The following is an 18,394-nucleotide window of genomic DNA, read 5'->3' as shown; positions in this document are numbered from 1 at the left end:
TCAGACCCAGGCAGCATATGCACTGGCCAAGCAGCTTCTCTCAGGATTTTCAAATAAGAAACATGCAGAGGGTACTCTGTTGGTAGTTTCATCTTTGATAATAAGCACTTCTGCACCCCCAAGTACCCATTTTCAAAATGAGGCTTATGATGCCTGCCTATGTGAAGTGATGTTTATGAAAGTGTAAATGAACGTCATCTCTAAACCAAGATATTGTATAAAGGCAATGGACTTTTTGTTGTTTGAGTTTTTTGTTTGTTTTTATTTTACAGAGTAATTCTTTTTGGGTGGGTCCAACCAATTCAGGTATTTATCCTTTGCAGTTTCTGAAGGAATTTTCTTAACTTATGTAGTGACAATATATGGTTTAGTTGAGAATGGCCAAATATGCAAAATGCAATGAACTCACTTTATATAAATGCACATGTATAATATATAAATACATATGCTACATATAATACATTACATATGCACTGTATGTATGCATACGTAAAGATGCACAGAGCATTCCCACATTACAGGAGATAAATAGTGTGATAGTGGTGCTAGAGCTAAGTATCACTAAGGTATTGGTGAAATCCTTAGTCCTATATCCTGTGTTTCCACTGCTATGACGCACATAATAAATGGTAATATTGGTACAGCACACTGGAGTTAAGCTGCCAGTAAGATCAACATGTGGAACATGTTGCTACTGGAAAAGTCTTATCCTAACCATAACTCTTCTATTTCTGTGTTTCTACTCATCATTTTTTGTGCTCCTCACTTTCTCAATCTCCAGGCTTGTCTAACTCAAAGTGGTCACTTCCTCATATCAGGGCACTTATACTAATTTCAGGAAATTCTCAATCCCCTTGCACCAGCTCAGAGATACAGTTTAAACAGAGTCTTCATCCAACTATTTCTGTATAGCTTAACCTACTGCCATTTCTAATTTGTTACTGAACAAATTCCTGCAGATCTTCTTAAGGACAATCAGCATTCTAGCCATCCTCTCTCTTTTCCATATTGCTGCAAATGGACATGCTGCTTTGTACCTTTGGTCGGCAAACACAGCAGTTTGTTCACACCATAGGCCTTCATCCTAGCTGTGCCCTTTGGTACTTCTCCCTTTCCTTTGCATGACTGACTCCTTGTCATTCATGTCTTGCCTTAAATCTGAATGCTTCTCCTTAACCACTCAATCTGAAGCAGCAATCCAGGTACCCTGCCAAGTCAGCCCACTTTATTGCCAGCTGGTGTTGTGTTTATTGTATTTGTTTATTGCCTTTCTCCCTCCCCACTCCATGTGAGCCCCTGCAGAACAAGGGCTTGTCAGTCTTATTCTCAAGTGCTCCCTAGAACCTAGAACAGTACTGGCATTTAGTCTGCACTTAAATATTTCCTGAATAAGTAAACTTTAAATAATTGATCTCCTGAAACTGCTTCCTACCTGGAAATTGTTTCTAAACTCAGCTTTTAGTAAGAAGAGAGCAAGTTTCCATGGAAGGACTTCTGAAAACATCTGTCCCACCACAAAGAAGTTATTGACTTTTCCTGAGTCACATTAATAAATATTTTCCTGAATTAATTAATAAACAAGTCACCTGGAGTTTGTACTTTATTTCATGTTATTTTTTATGTGAGGGTTATAAAAGCATTTTATATATCACAATGTCATACACAAAACTTTGGGTTTTTATAATTATCTATGGTCAGAGAAGGATACCACCTATGCATGTTTTCAAAGTATTTCTAGGTCTCTTTACCCAAATATAATCCTAATAAGTACCAGGTTACTCATGACCTTAAGTTATGCTATTCAAGCCTGTTAAAATCAAATGTATAATGAAGTCCTGTTCAGTTCTAAAGGCAATTCCTAAGGTGAAGAATCACACACTGACCAAATTACCCTTAAAACTCCCTTAAGTCACCCATGAAGTATAGCATGCACATATGCCATTTCTCAACAAAGCAAACATAGTCAGTTTTTTTTCCTTCCCCAATATTATCAGAACAGGGAACTATTTCTTCAATTGATCATCAGATGAAGTATTTGGACATACTCTAGGAAATGTACATATATTTAAATTTTAGAATCACATTCAGCTCAACAAAACATTCACACAATCAAAACAGAAATTTAGAGACTTACAAAGGAGAAACAGATATATACATATTACTATCTTGTTCATTCCCAATCATCCATAGGTGCAGTAGAATGAATGCCATGGACTGAATTGTGTCCCCCCCCCCAAATTCATATGTTGAAGTTCTAACCCCCAGTGTGACTGTATATAGAAGTAGGGCCTTTGGAGGAAATTAAAGTTAAATGAGGTTCTCAGGATGGAGTTCTAATTAAATGGGATTGGTGGCCTTATAGTAAGAGAAAGAGAGAGAAATCTCTCTATAAGCCAGATGAAAGACACAGACAGTGAGCATCAGCAATCTAAAAAGAAAGTTCTCCCCAGAACCCGACCATGCTGGCACCCTGATCTCGGACTTCCAGTTTCCAGAACTGTGAGAAATAAATGTCTGTTGTTTGAACCAGTCTATGGTACTTTGTTACAGCAGCCTGGGCTGAATATTGCAATGGGAAACACATGATAAATCACACTTCTTTCTCTTTTCTTCCTTAATACCCAAACCCTGTGCTCAACCTCGATTACCTAACTGTGGAAATGATGCAACTCTTCTGTAACACATTGAATCGTAATTGATTATCTCTACCCTGAATGAAGGAGTTGATCTAATTTGTTAGCCAGTTACCAAGCGAAGCCTGGGAGGATGGAATACATGAGAGCCAGTTAGAACAAAGAGAAAAGAGTCAAGGAAAGTCGGGCACAAAGCTTCTCTGGAAGGAATATTGAAGCGTATGCCAAGGGGTAGGTTGGGGCTGAGGCATCTAAGGGGCAGCAGAAAGGTTAGGCACTAAGTTCTAGAAGTTTGGAAAGGAGACTAACAAAGGAGATAAAGAAATGTTGGTAGCAAAGACATCTTTCTTGGTTTTGCCTAAGGCTCTTCCTGCTCATAAATGTAATAACCGTGAGAATTGCTTAGTGTGTTATTAATCTTACAGCAGACAGATAAACAGCCCCACTTACCAGCTCTTCATATGCCCTCCTCTATTCATCCTCTCAAAGGATGAAAGGAGAAAATTCACTTCCAGAAATGACAAAGGGAAAAGATTACCTATTCTTATTCACACCTATATAAAATTTTAAGTACACTTACACACAAAGGTAGGAGAATCGTCTCCAAAGTGAAATGGTTTTTGTGATCTTCAGGAGGGAAAAAAAGGAGCCACTTCATTTATGCTTTAACAAAACAGGAAATTTTAAGTTAGAGACTTTGGATGCTGAGGATTTGAGATAACTTTTAATCAACTAATGGATTCTTTTTAAAAAGACTCTGTCCTTTATGGTCTTTTTGAGTTTTCAATTTCCTCCATCTTAACTGTCAAAACGGAAGGGGTGCTCTGCCTCTTACAGTAATTAGTTGAAATGAGCAGAGAGCTGTGAAAGGAATTCAGAAGCCACAGAACGTTGGTATTAATGCTGTTTGTGTTTCAAACATGAACAGTAGCAGCAATACGCATTCCAAATGACTGAAACACCCAGATGTTTGGTCAATAGAATTCTTTGACACCTATTGTGTGCAGAACACTATGCCTAGCTGCTGTCTGAAGAAAGAAAAGAGACACAGGACAGCCCTTACCTTCCAGCTTACAAGGCTACAAGTCTCAATAGACCAAGACATTTTGGGAAGCCATTCCCACAAGAAGAGGCCATTTTGTCAGAACTGATGACAATTGTTAAAGACAAACTGTACTTCTGTTATAGACAAATGTAAAGTTGTGTTGCCTTAAATTTAAAGAGAACAATTAAGAGACTGCGATTCTTATTTTTCTTGGGAAAGTCTCAATTTTGTCTATTACATGATGTAGCTAAAAATAATAATAATAATAATATAGCCTATGAAAAGCAGTTCCTTAGTGCCTTTACCACTGGTAACCTCCATAGATCAAATCAGCGTAAGATAATCTTTGTGTGACTGTGTGAGATTTTAGAAAGTGAGCTTTGAGCCTGCTACTGGAGGACTGTCCTACTAACAGGAATTGGATTGCCTCCAATCCTTTGACCAACCCAGAGCAAAGACTTTCCTGACAGGCTCTCTTTTTAAAGACTGCAAAAATGAATCCATTGTAATAATTCCATGCTGATTTAAAAATAAAGTTTGTGTGAAATTTCAGCACCAACTGAAAATGTGTTTGACTTACTACAGATATATTAAGTCTGACATGAGAATCGATACCATACTAATCAAGGCAGAGCTGTGAAGGAGACATAAGTAACAAGCTTGACTCATAGGATAGAATTATAAACAACTTCACTTTTATCGCTCACTGTCTCTTCAAATTTATTTTGTTGGGTTAGTATTTCGACTGTCTCCAGATGAAAATTTGGGCAGTCCCCATTACTTTTTCTGGGTACTCTTAAGTAATAAAAAGTCCTAGAGTCACTTTAAATCACAAAACAACGTTTTATGTCACTAATAAATCAAAAGTCTAAACTTGAATTAAAGCCGAAGATTCTCCCTCCCCACAGCTGAGGCCTGTAGGAGAGAAATGTACAGTTGGAGAAGAGCAAATGGGCTTCTCTCTTTTTCTACTTTGTACTTCTACTTGTCTCCCCCCAGCTTAAACTGGAAAACATGGAAGACAGGAGGTTCAAAAAAGAGCTTACTTGACTGATACTCCTGTGAGCTGGTGTTAGTCCTCTCCAGGTTCTGTCAAATATTTAAAGGTGAGTTCTTTTGTGGGTTCTTCTGAGATCACCCCCCATACAAAGCTGGAGTGTTCTCATCTACAGTGCCCTTAATACAGGAAATGAATTCTTCATATTATCAGCTAATGCTCCTTCCTCATCTTTGGACATGTGGTAATAATCCCTCTGTTGTGGTCAGGTTGCTCTTCTAAGGGTTTCTTTGGACATACGATAACCTCAGACCAGGTCTCTCTCAGAGCATGGGGCCTACATCTGTTCCATAAAAAATACTCAACCCATCAATTTACTCATTCTCCAAATGCTTACTGAGCTCCTATTAGGTATCAAGCACTCTTAAAAATAGCATATGCTGAAATGAGTAATCAGCCTTAAAGTGTACCTTTTCCAAGGGGTATTGGCATCTTTAAAATAAAAAAATGCTTTAAACCCCATGAACAAATTACATGACCCTAATGACACAGATAAGCTCCCAAAAGCTTATCCAGAAGGCCCAGCATGAGACTTCCACATGGGGGATGCTCCAGAGACATCAATGTGCTCTGAAGTGTAAAGCCAGGGGGCTATAAATGTTCAGTGTGCAACAAGACCACTGCTTTTCCTTAAAATGTGTGGTTATTTGGGGTCCCTTGAGGGTGGCTGATGTATTACAGGGAATGGAGGTGTTAAATCCCTTTAAGCTGTTCCTTGATTCTGTTTTCATATCATTAATATTTATAATTCTGTGTTAGTATTAATTTTCAACATCAGAATCTTAGAATATCTGTGCTGGCAGAGACCTTAGAAACTCTGGTCAAAGCATCTCTGTACATGATTTTCCTGTGTATGTGAGGTTACATGCATGTGTCTACAGGGACTTGGTTAGATAAGAATATGCTCTGAGCATGTATGCAGAAAATTCACCAATACTAGCTCTGTTTCTTTTGGGCAGTTGTTTGGACTGCACAACCACTTATCTTGCACCCTCAGCTCAGCAGGGTGAAGGCTAAATTATCAAATGACAGATATATTTATATATGAGGGAAATTCAATCTAGTATAGCTTGAGGAGTTTGAGTTGGGAAAAAATTACAAGAGACTAATCAAGGTCCTTCCACTCATAATTTTCTAGGGGTCCTTGTGCAGTATGCTTATGACATTTTAAGAACCTGAAGGAGGCTCACTGGAGGGAGTATGAGCCAGCACAAAGACTCTGAAGTGGTAGTGTTTCTGGTGTGTTCGGGAAACAGCCAGGACGTCTGTGTGTCCAGAGGGTGTCAAGGGAGAGGGAAAAAAGAAGGTGAGAGAAGAGGGCTAAGGAGGGAAGCTGAGAGCAGATTATGGAGGACAGTGATTCTCAACTCTGGATGTCCATTAGAATCACTTGAGGACCTTCCAGCAAATATAAATGCCTCAACCGTAAACCAATAAAATCAACATTTCGGGAAATCAGACCCCAACGTGAATATTTCTTTAAAGCTCACCAGATTGTGTCTAATGTAAGAATCTCTTGTAGGACACTGTAGGTAACTTGACTCTGACTTTGAGTAAATGGGAAACCACTAGAATAGGGGTTTTGAGCAAAGGAGTGTCTGATCTTGCTTAGGTTTTCAAAATGTCCCTCTGGCTACTGTGTTGAGAACAGATCCTAAAGGGACAGAAATCAGAACTTGTTTTAGAATGCCTTTGCAATAATCTAGATGATGGTGGTTTGGTCCAGGGTGGAGCAATAGTGGTGTGAAAAGGGGTTGGATTCCAGATATATTTGAAGAGAGAACTGATAGGATTTGCAGATGTGTCTGATGTGAGGTAGAAGAGAAAGACAGAAGTCAAGGAGGATTTAAAGGCTATTTCTTGGCCCAAGCTCATTCTTTCTTCTGACAAGCTCCAGAAGTGCCTGTTGTGTTTGCACTTTTTGTTTTGTTTTGGTTTTTTTTGGCCACACCACGGGGCATGTGGGATCTTAGTTCCCTGACCAGGGATCGAACCCACATCCCCTGCATTGGAAGAGCAGAGTCTTAACCACTGGACTGCAGGGAAGTCCCTGCACTCACTTTTTTGAAGCTTCTCCCCTCTCTGTGGTTACTCCATTCCCTCCACGTCCCTCTCCTTCTCTCCCATGTTTCCTTCACAAAATCTTGCTCTTATGAAGAGATCTTAAAAATGTATCTGTTGAGATATAAATGAGTAGTAAGGCTTAAAGTGTACTTTTCCCAAAGGATATTTGCATTTTAAAAGAATAGTTGTATGTGAATAATGTGCCTTTTAAACTTCATGAATAAATACTTCTTCTGATCCTAATCACACATATTGATTCATCTTATGGAGCAAGTTCTAAGAGTAGTAGACCAAGAGTTTCTACTTTAGAGAGGCTTTAGAGACAGCGACATGAGGTAAGGGAATGGTCAGGGAGCTTATCTTGAAGCTGAGTTTGCATAACAAGCCCATCATTTTTTCTTTAGACCACAAGCCTATTTGAAGCAATTTGTAGGTGCCTGATGGATTGGTAGGTAGAGGGGAAGGAGAGGATTAAACTCCAGCCATCCCTTGGCACCACCACTATTTTCACACATATTTATTTATTATTATTTTTAAGCAATAAAATAGAATATCTTTGATAGAAGAGGTCTCAGAAAGCATCTGTTTTATATCTCTAGGATTCCAGAAAAGGACATTGAGCCTTGGAGAGGCTGAGTTTCTCACATAAATATCCAATGCTATATCAGATAGGAAGACCTTTCAATATTCCAACAAAACTTAAGATCCAGGCTTCCCTGGGAACGCAGTGGTTAAGAATCTGCCTGCCAATGGAGGGGACATGGGTTCAAGCCCTAGCCCGGGAAGATCCCACATGCTGTGGAGCAACTAAGCCTGTGCGCCACAACTACTGAGCCTGCGTGCCACAACTACTGAAGCCTGTGTGCCTAGAGCTCATGCCCCGCAACAAGAGAAGCCACTACAATGAGAAGCCCGCGCACTGCAATGAAGAGTAGCCCCTGCTCGCTGCAACTAGAGAAAGCCGGCTCGCAGGAATGAAGACCCAATGCAGCCAAAAATAAAAACAAATAAATAAATTTATTAAAAAAAAAAAAAAAAACCTCAAGATCCTCCTATTACAAAGCTACAGTAATCAAAACAGTGTGGTATTCGTACAAAAACAAATGGATCAATGGAACGGAATAGAGTCCAGAAATAAACCCTCACACCTACGGTCAATTAACCTTCAACAAAGGAGGCAAAAATATAAAATGGGAAAAAGACAGTCTCTTCAGCAACTGGTGCTGGGACAGTTGGACAGCTGCATGTAAATCAATGAAGTTAGAACATACGCTCACACCATGCACAAAAATAAACTCAAAATGGCTTAAAGATTTAAATATAAGACATGACACCATAAAACTCCTAGAAGAGAGCATAAGCAAAACATTCTCTGACATAAATCATACCAATGTTTTCTTAGGTCAGTCTCCCAAGGCAATAGAAATAAAAACAAAAATAAACAAATGGGACCTAATCAAACTTACAAGCTTTTGCACAGCAAAGGAAACCATAAAAAAAATGAAAAGACAACCTATGGAATGGGAGAAAATATTTGCAAATGATGCAATAGACAAAGGCTTAATCTCCAAAATATACAAATAAGTCCTACAACTCAACAACAAAAACACAAACAACCCAATCAAAAAATGGGCAGAAGACCTTAATAGACACTTTTCCAAAGAAGACACACAGATGGCCAGTAGACATATGAAAAGATGCTCAACATCACTAATTATTAGAGAAAAGCAAATCAAAACTACAATTAACACCACTAATTATTAGAGAAAAGCAAATCAAAACAACTACCTCACACTGGTCAGAATGGCCATCATTAAAAAGTCTACAAATAACAAATGCTGGAGAGGGTATGGAGAAAGGGAACCCTCTTACACTGTTGATGGGAATGTAAGTTGGTGAAGCCACTACGAAAAACAGTGTGGAGGTTCCTCAGAAAACTAAAAATGGAATTACCATATGATCCAGCAATCCCACTCCTGGGCATATACCTGGACAAAACTATAATTCAAAAAGATGCATGCACCCTTATGTTCATAGCAGCACCATGCACAATAGCCAAGACATGGAAACAACCTAAATGTCCATTGACAGATGAATGGATAAAGAAGATGTGGTACATATATACAATGGAGTACTACTCAGCCATGAAAAAGAACAAAATAATGCCATTTGCAGCAACATGGATGCAAATAGAGATTATCATACTAAGTGAAGTACATCAAAAAGAGAAAGACAAATACCATATGATATCACTTACATGTAGAATCTAAAATATGGCACAAATGAACCTATCTACAAAACAGAAACAGACTCACAGACATAGAGAACAGACTTGTGGTTGCCATGGGGGAGGGGTGTGGGGGAGGGGAGAACTGGGAGTTTGGGGTTAGCAGATGTAAACTATTACATATAGGATGGATAAACAACAAGGTCCTACTGTATAGCACAGGGAACTATATTCCATATCCTGTGATAAACCATAATGGAAAAGAATATTTAAAAAAAAGAATGTCTATATGTATATAACTGAGTCACTTTGCTGTATAGCAGAGATTGGCACATTGTAAATCAACTATACTTCAATTTAAAAAAAACCAACAACTCAAGCTGTTCCATTCAAGCATCAATGATCTCTTAACTAGAACTATAGTCTCCCTTTAAGATTTTATTTTTAGTACCGTATTAAAAATAATGCATATTATCATAACTAGTCAAACATGCAAGGTTGTATGCACAGCAAGTTAGTGATTTCCTTAACTCATTAATTTCTACTCTGAAATAACTTCCTCTGTGTTCATACAAATATTTGCATATACAAAGATACACATATATATGATTATGTGTTGTTTTTACAAAGAAAGCAGGTGATGTCATATCTATGTATAGATATATGTATATATATAAAGTATATATGTGTTTGTGTATATACATATATATACAATCACATTACAACTTATTTTCTCACTTAATATTTCATGTATCTCTCTCCCAGGAAATATAGAGCTATTTTTAATAGCTGTTATAGAATGGAAATATGAAAACTTATTCAACCATTCTAATGCTTGATAAACACTCTTGAGGTGTTTGTCTCTAGAAACACTGAAAAGAGCTGTACATTTATCCTTATATCTTTTTTTTTTTAACATCTTTATTGGAGTATAATTGCTTTACAATGGTGTGTTACTTTCTGCTTTATAACAAAGTGAATCAGTTATACATATACATATATCCCCATATCTCTTCCCTCTTGCATCTCCCTCCCTCCCACCCTCTCTATCCCACCCCTCTAGGTGGTCACAAAGCACCGAGCTGATCTCCCTGTGCTATGCGGTTGCTTCCCACTAGCTATCTATTTTATGTTTGGTAGTGTATATATGTCCATGCCACTCTCTCACTTTGTCACAGCTTACACTTCCCCCTCCCCATATCTTCAAGTCATTCTCTAGTAGGTCTGTGTCTTTATTCCCATCTTGCCCCTAGGTTCTTCATGACCATTTAAAAAATTTTTTTAGATTCCACATATATGTGTTAGCATGCAGTATTTGTTTTTCTCTTTCTGACTTACTTCACTCTGTATGACAGACTCTAGATCCATCCACCTGACTGAAAATAACTCAATTTCGTTTCTTTTTATGGCTGAGTAATATTCCATTGTATATATGTGCCACACCTTCTTTATCCATTCATCTGTCGATGGACACTTAGGTTGCTTCCATGTCCTGGCTATTGTAAATAGAGCTGCAATGAATATTTTGGTACATGACTCTTTTTGAATTATGGTTTTCTCAGGGTATATGCCCAGTGGTGGGATTGCTGGGTCGTATAGTAGTTCTACTTTTAGTTTTTTAAGGAACCTCCATACTGTTCTCCATAGTGGCTGTATCAATTTACATTCCCACCAACAGTGCAAGAGGGTTCCCTTTTCTGCACACCTTCACCAGCATTTATTGTTTGTAGATTTTTTTTTTTTTTTTTTAAACTAAGTGCAATGCTTTTTTTTTTTTTTTTAATTTTATAGCTACTTTTATTTTTATTTATTTATTTATTTATCTTGGCTGTGCTGGGTCTTCGGTTCGCGCGAGGGCCCTCTCCAGCTGCGGCAAGTGGGGGCCACCCCTCATCGCGGTGCGGGGACCGCTCTTCATCGCGGTGCGCGGGCCTCTCACCACCGCGGCCCCTCCCGCCGCGGGGCACAGGCTCCAGACGCGCAGGCTCAGTAGTTGTGGCTCACGGGCCCAGCTGCTCCGCGGCATGTGGGATCCTCCCAGACCAGGGCCCGAACCCGTGTCCCCTGCATTGGCAGGCAGACTCCCAACCACTGCGCCACCAGGGAAGCCCTGTAGATTTTTTTGATGATGGCCATTCTGACGGGTGTGAGATGATATCTCATTGTAGTTTTGATTTGCATTTCTCTAATGATTAATGATGTTGAGCATTCTTTCATGTGTTTGCTGGCAATCTGTATATCTTCTTTGGAGAAATGTCTATTTAGGTCTTCTGCCCATTTTTGGATTGGGTTGTTTGTTTTTTTGATATTGAGCTGCATGAGCTGCTTGTATATTTTACAGATTAATCCTTTGTCAGTTGCTTCATTTGCAAATAATTTCTCCCACTCCGAGGGTTGTCTTTTCGTCTTCTTTATGGTTTCCTTTGCAGTGCAAAAGTTTTTAAGTTTCATTAGGTCCCATTCGTTTATTTTTGTTTTTATTTCCCTTTCTCTAGGAGATGGGTCAAAAAGGATCTTGCTGTGATTTATGTCAGAGTGTTCTGCCTATGTTTGCCTCTAAGAGTTTTATAGTGTCTGGCCTTACATTTAGGTCTTTAATCCATTTTGAGTTTATTTTTGTGTATGGTGTTAGGGAGTGTTCTAATTTCATACTTTTACATGTACCTGTCCAGTTATCCCAGCACCGCTTATTGAAGAGGCGGTCTTTTCTCCACTGTATATTCCTGTCTCCTTTATCAAAGATAAGGTGACCATATGTGTGTGGGTTTATCTCTGGGCTTTCTATCCTGTTCCATTGATCTATATTTCTGTTTTTGTGCCAGTACCATACTGTCTTGTTTACTGTAGCTTTGTAGTATAGTCTGAAGTCAGGGAGCCTGATTCCTCCAGCTCCATTTTTCCTTCTCAAGGTTGCTTTGGCTATTCAGGGTCTTTTATGTTTTCATACAAATTGTGAAATTTTTTGTTCTAGTTCTGTGGAAAATACCATTGGTAGTTTCATAGGGATTGCATTGAATCTGTAGATTGCTTTGGGTAGTACAGTCATTTTCACAATGTTGATTCTTCTAATCCAAGAACATGGTATATCTCTCCATCTATTTGTATCATCTTTAATTTATTTCATCAGTGTCTTATAATTTTCTGCATACAGGTCTTTTGTCTCCTAAGGTAGGTTTATTCCTAGGTATTTTATTCTTTTTGTTGCAATGGTAAATGGGAGTGTTTTCTTAATTTCACTTTCAGATTTTTCATCATTAGTGTATAGGAATGCAAGAGATTTCTGTGTATTAATTTTGTATCCTGCTACTTTACCAAATTCATTGATTAGCTCTAGTAGTTTTCTGGTAGCATCTTTAGGATTCTCTAAGTATAGTATCATGTCATCTGCAAACAGTGACAGCTTTACTTCTTCTTTTCCGATTTGTATTCCTTTTATTTGTTTTTCTTCTCTGATTGCTGTGGCTAGGACTTCCAAAACTATGTTGAATAATAGTGGTGAGAGTGGGCAACCTTGTCTTGGTCCTGATCTTAGAGGAAATGGTTTCAGTTTTTCACCATTGAGAATGATGTTGGCTGTGGGATTGTCATATATGGCCTTTATTATGTTGAGGCAAGTTCCCTCTATGCCTACTTTCTGGAGTGTTTTTATCATAAATGGGTGTTGAATTTTGTCGAAAGCTTTCTCTGCATCTATTGAGATGATCATATGGTTTTTCTCCTTCCATTTGTTAATATGGTGTATCACATTGATTGATTTGCTTATATTGAAGAATCCTTGCATTTCTGGGATAAATCCCACTTGATCATGGTGTATGATCCTTTTAATGTGCTGTTGGATTCTGTTTGCTAGTATTTTGTTGAGGATTTTTGCATCTATGTTCATCAGTGATATTGGCCTGTAGTTTTCTTTCTTTGTGACATCTTTGTCTGGTTTTGGTATAAGGGTGATGGTGGTCTCGTAGAATGAGTTGGGGAGTGTTCCTCCCTCTGCTATACTTCGGAACAGTTTGAGAAGGATAGGTGTTAGCTCTTCTCGAAATGTTTGATAGAATTCGCCTGTGAAGCCATCTGGTCCTGGGCTTTTGTTTGTTGGAAGATTTTTAATCACAGTTTTAATTTCAGTGCTTGTGATTGGTCTGTTTATATTTTCTTTTTTTTTTTTTTTTTTTTTTTTTAAATTTATTTATTTATTTAATTTATTTTTGGCTGTGTTGGGTCTTCGTTTCTGTGTGAGGGCTTTCTCTAGTTGCGGCAAGCGGGGGCCACTCTTCATTGCGGTGCGCGGGCCTCTCACTGTTGCAGCCTCTCTCTGTTGTGGAGCATGGGCTCCAGACGCGCAGGCTCAGTAGTTGTGGCTCACGGGCCTAGTTGCTCCGTGGCATGTGGGATCTTCCCAGACCAGGGCTCGAACCCGTGTGCCCTTCATTGGTAGGCAGATTCTCAACCACTGCACCACCAGGGAAGCCCCCTGTTTATATTTTCTATTTCTTCCTGGTACAGTCTCGGAAGGTTGTGTGTTTTTTTTTTTTTTTTGTGCATTTCTAAGAATTTGTCCATTTCTTCCAGGTTGTCCATTTTATTGGCATAGAGTTGCTTGTAGTAATCTCTCATGATCCTTTGTGTTTCTGCAGTGTCAGTTGTTACTTCTTTTCCATGTCTAATTCTATTGATTTGAGTCTTCTTTTTTTTTCTTGATGAGTCTGGCTAATGGTTTATCAATTTTTTTTATCTTCTCAAAGAACCAGCTTTAAGTTTTATTGATCTTTGCTATCGTTTCCTTCATTTCTTTTTCATTTATTTCTGATCTGATATTTATGATTTCTTTCCTTCTGCTAACTTTGGGGTTTTTTTGTTCTTCTTTCTCTAATTGCTTTAGGTGTAAGGTTAGGTTGTTTATTTGAGATGTTTCTTCTTTCTTGAGGTAGGATGGTATTGCTATAAACTTCCCTCTTAGAACTGCTTTTGCTGTATCCCATAGGTTTTGGGTCGTCGTGTTTTCATTGTTATTTGTTTCTAGGTATTTTTTTATTTCCTCTTTGATTTCTTCAGTGATCTCTTGGTTAACAAGTAGTGTATTGTTTAGCCTCCATGTGTTTGTATTTTTTACAGATCTTTTCCTGTAATTGATATCTAGTCTCATAGCATTTTGGTTGGAAAAGAAACTTGGTATTATTTCAATTTTCTTAAATTTACCAAGGCTTGATTTGTGACCCAAGGTATGATCTATCCTGGAGAATGTTCCATGAGCACTTGAGAAAAAATGTGTATTCTGTTGTTTTTGGATGGAATGTCCTATAAATATCAATTAAGCCCATCTTGTTTAATGTATCATTTAAAGCTTGTGTTTCCTTATTTATTTTCATTTTGGATGATCTGTCCATTGGTGAAAGTGGAGTGTTAAAGTCCCCTACTATTATTGTGTTACTGTCGATTTCCCCTTTTATGGCTGTTAGTATTTGCCTTATGTATTGAGGTGCTCCCTTGCTGGCTGCATAAACATTTACAATTGTTATATCTTCTTCTTGGATCGATCCCTTGATCATTTCTTTGAGACTTCTTTGTCTCTTGTAATAGTCTTTATTTTAAAGTCTATTTTGTCTGATATAAGAATTGCTACTCCAGCTTTCTTTCGATTTCCATTTGCATGGAATATCTTTTTCCAACCCCTCACTTTCAGTCTGTATGTGTCCCTAGGTCTGAAGTGGGTCTCTTGTAGACAGCATATATATGGGTCTTGTTTTTGTATCCATTCAGCCAGTCTATGTCTTCTGTTTGGAGCATTTAATCCATTTACATTTAAGGTAATTATCGATATGTATGTTCCTATTATCATTTTCTTAATTGTTTTGGGTTTGTTTTTGTAGGTCTTTTCCTTCTCTTGTGTTTCCTGCCTAGATAAGTTCCTTTAGCATTTGTTGTAAAGCTGGTTTGGTGGTGCTGAATTCTCTTAGCTTTTGCTTGTCTGTAAAGGTTTTAATTTCTCCATCGAATCTGAATGAGATCCTTGCTAGGTAATCTTGGTTGTAGGTTTTTCTCCTTCATCACTTTAAGTATATCCTGCCACTCCCTTCTGGCTTGCAGAGTTTCTGCTGAAAGATCAGTTGTTAACCTTATGGGGATTCCCTTGTGTGTTATTTGTTGTTTTTCCCTTGCTGCTTTTAATATTTGTTCTTTGTATTTAATTTTTGATAGTTTGATTAATATGTGTCTTGGCATGCTTCTCCTTTGATTTATCCTGTATGGGACTCTCTGTGCTTCCTGGACTTGATTAACTATTTCCTTTCTCATATGAGGGAAGTTTTCAACTATAATCTCTTCAAATATTTTCTCAGTCCCTTTCTTTTCTCTTCTTCTTCTGGGACCCCTATAATTCGAATGTTGGTGCATTTAATATTGTCCCAGAGGTCTCTGAGACTGTTCTCAATTCTTTTCATTCTTTTTTCTTTATTCTGCTCTGCAGTAGTTATTTCCACTATTTTATCTTCCAGGTCACTTATCCATTCTTCTACCTCAGTTATTCTGCTATTGATCCCTTCTAGAGAATTTTTAATTTCACTTATTGTGTTGTTCATCACTGTTTGTTTGCCCTTTAGTTCTTCTAAGTCCTTGTTAAACTTTTTTTTGTATTTTCTCTATTCTATTTCCAAGAATTTGGATCATCTTTACTATCATTATTCTGAATTCTTTTTCAAGTAGACTGCCTATTTCCTCTTCATTTGTTACGTCTGGTGGGTTTTTGCTTTGCTCCTTCATCTGCTGTGTGTTTCTCTGTCTTCTCATTTTGCTTAACTTACTGTGTTTGGGGTCTCCTTTTAGTAGGCTGCAGGTTCATAGTTCCCGTTGTTTTTGGTGTGTGGCCCCAGTGACTAAGGTTGGTTCAGTGGGTTGTGTAGGCTTCCTGGTGGAGGGGACTGGTGCCTGTGTTCTGGTGGATGAGGCTGGATCTTATCTTTCTGGTGGGCAGGTCCAAGTCTGGTGGTGTGTTTTGGGGTGTCTGTGGCCTTATTATGATTTTAGGCAGCCTCTCTGCTAATGGATGGGGCTGTGTTCCTGTCTTGCTAGTTGTTTGGCATAGGGTGTCCAGCACTGTTGCTTGCTGGTCATTGAGTGAAGCTGGGTCTTGGCGTTGAGATGCAGACCTCTGGGAGATTTTCTCCGTTTGATATTATGTGGAGCTGGGAGGTCTCTTGTGGACCAGTGTCCTGAAGTTGGCTCTCCCACCTCAGAGGCACAGCCCTGACACCTGGCTGGAGCAGCAAGAGCCTTTAAGACACACAGCTCAGAATAAAAGGGAGAAAAAAAAGAAAGAAAGAAGGAAAGAAGATAAAATAAAATAAAGTTAAATAGAATAAAGTTATTAAAATAAAAAATAATTATTAAGAAAAAAAATTTTTAAGAAAAACAAACAAACAGAAAAACAGACAGACAGAACCCTAGGACAAATGGTAAAAGCAAAGCTATACAGACAAAATCACACACAGAAGCATACACATACACACTCACAAAAAGAGAAACAGGGAAAAAATATATATATATATCTTTGCTCCCAAAGTCCACCTCCTCAATTTGGGATGATTCGTTGTCTATTCAGGTATTCCACAGATGCAGGCACATCAAGTTGATTGTGGAGATTTAATCCGCTGCTCCTGAGGCTGCTGGGAGAAATTTCCCTTTCTCTTCTTTGTTTGTACAGCTCCCGGGGTTCAGCTTTGGATTTGGACCCACCTCTGTGTGCAGGTCCCCTGAGGGCATCTATTCTTCCCTCAGACGGGACGGGGTTAAAGGAGCAGCTGCTTCGGGGGCTCTGACTCACTCAGGCCGGGGGGAGGGAGGGGTACGGATGCGGGGCAAGCCTGCGGCGGCAGAGGCCGGCATGACGTTGCACCAGCGTGAGGCGTGCCATGCGTTCTCCCAGGGAAGTTGTCCCTGGATCACGGGACCCTGGCAGTGGCGGGCTGCACCGGCTCCCGGGAGGGGCGGTGTGGAGAGTGACCTGTGCTCGCACACAGGCTTCTTGGTGGCGGCAGCAGCAGCCTTAGCATCTCATACCCGTCTCTGGGGTCTGCACTGATAGCCGCGGCTCGCGCCCGTCTCTGGAGCTCCTTTAAGTGGTGCTCTTAATTCCCTCTCCTCGCGCACAGGAAACAAAGAGGCAAGAAAAAGTCTCTTGCCTCTTCGGCAGCTTCAGACTTTTTCCCGGACTCCCTCCCGGCTAGCCATGGCGCACTAGCCCCTTCAGGCTGTGTTCACGCCGCCAACGCCAGTCCTGTCCCTGCGATCCGACCGAAGCCCGAGCCTCAGCTCCCAGCCCCCGCCCACCTCGGCGGGTGAGCATACAAGCCTCTCGGGCTGGTGAGTGCTGGTCGGCACCGCTCCTCTGTGCGGAATCGCTCCGCTTTGCCCTCCGCACCCCTGTTGCTGTGCTCTCCTCCATGGCTGTGAAGCTCCCCCCTCCGCCACCCACAGTCTCTGCCCGCGAAGGGCCTTCCTAGTGTGTGGAAACCTTTCCTCCTTCACGGCTCCCTCCCACTGGTGCAGGTCCCGTCCCTATTCTTTTGCCTGTTTTTTCTTTTGCCCTACCCAGGTACATGGGGAGTTTCTTGCCTTTTGGGAGGTCTGAGGTCTTCTGGCAGCGTTCAGTAGGTGTTCTGTAGGAGTTGTTCCACACGTAGATGTATTTCTGATGTATTTGTGGGGAGGAAGGTGATCTCTGCGTCTTACTCTTCTGCCATCTTGAAGCTCCTCCTCTATCCTTATAACTTGATGCTTTTATTGTTACAGGATATATTCTCTTAAGGCTTGAATAAAGTATGTGACTATTTTTTAAAATTTCTTCTAATCTCCTTTCTATAAATCCACTCTAGACTCTCAAATTTAGCCTTTGATTTTTTCCTTTTATTAATTTATCCACTCTACAAATATATACTTACTGCTATTAATATACCTGATTTTGAGACACTTTCCTGGATCCTTTATTTTTAGTTACTATTCAAACATTAAAGTGGTTTTTAATAAATGGTCATTTTCCACACATACCTACAATCCAATTCATCTCCCATTGCCTACTATAGTAGCTAAAACACCACATAAGCATTTCATGCCTGAATCTGTGAGAAGGAATGAATCATTTCTAGAAGTCACCTAGTTTGCCTTGGGTCGGGACTTTTCATTTGGCCAGAGAAAACACCCCATGCAAGGAACACTAGGAAATTATAAGTGGAAGAACCTTGATTAGTTTCTTGTCTTTCTTCCCAAAATCAAACCCTCAAGGAAGACCAGATTGCATTTCCCTCATATGTAAGTAGAACTGCATTTGAAAACTTAGTCTTCACCCTAGTGAGCTGAAGGCACAAGATAAATGGCTGTGC

This window comes from Balaenoptera musculus, chromosome 7 (assembly GCF_009873245.2).
Source record: "Balaenoptera musculus isolate JJ_BM4_2016_0621 chromosome 7, mBalMus1.pri.v3, whole genome shotgun sequence".
In the NCBI taxonomy this organism is placed as follows: domain Eukaryota; kingdom Metazoa; phylum Chordata; class Mammalia; order Artiodactyla; family Balaenopteridae; genus Balaenoptera; species Balaenoptera musculus.
The sequence above is the reverse complement of the archived record's forward strand: the minus strand, read 5'-3'. Positions refer to the sequence as shown.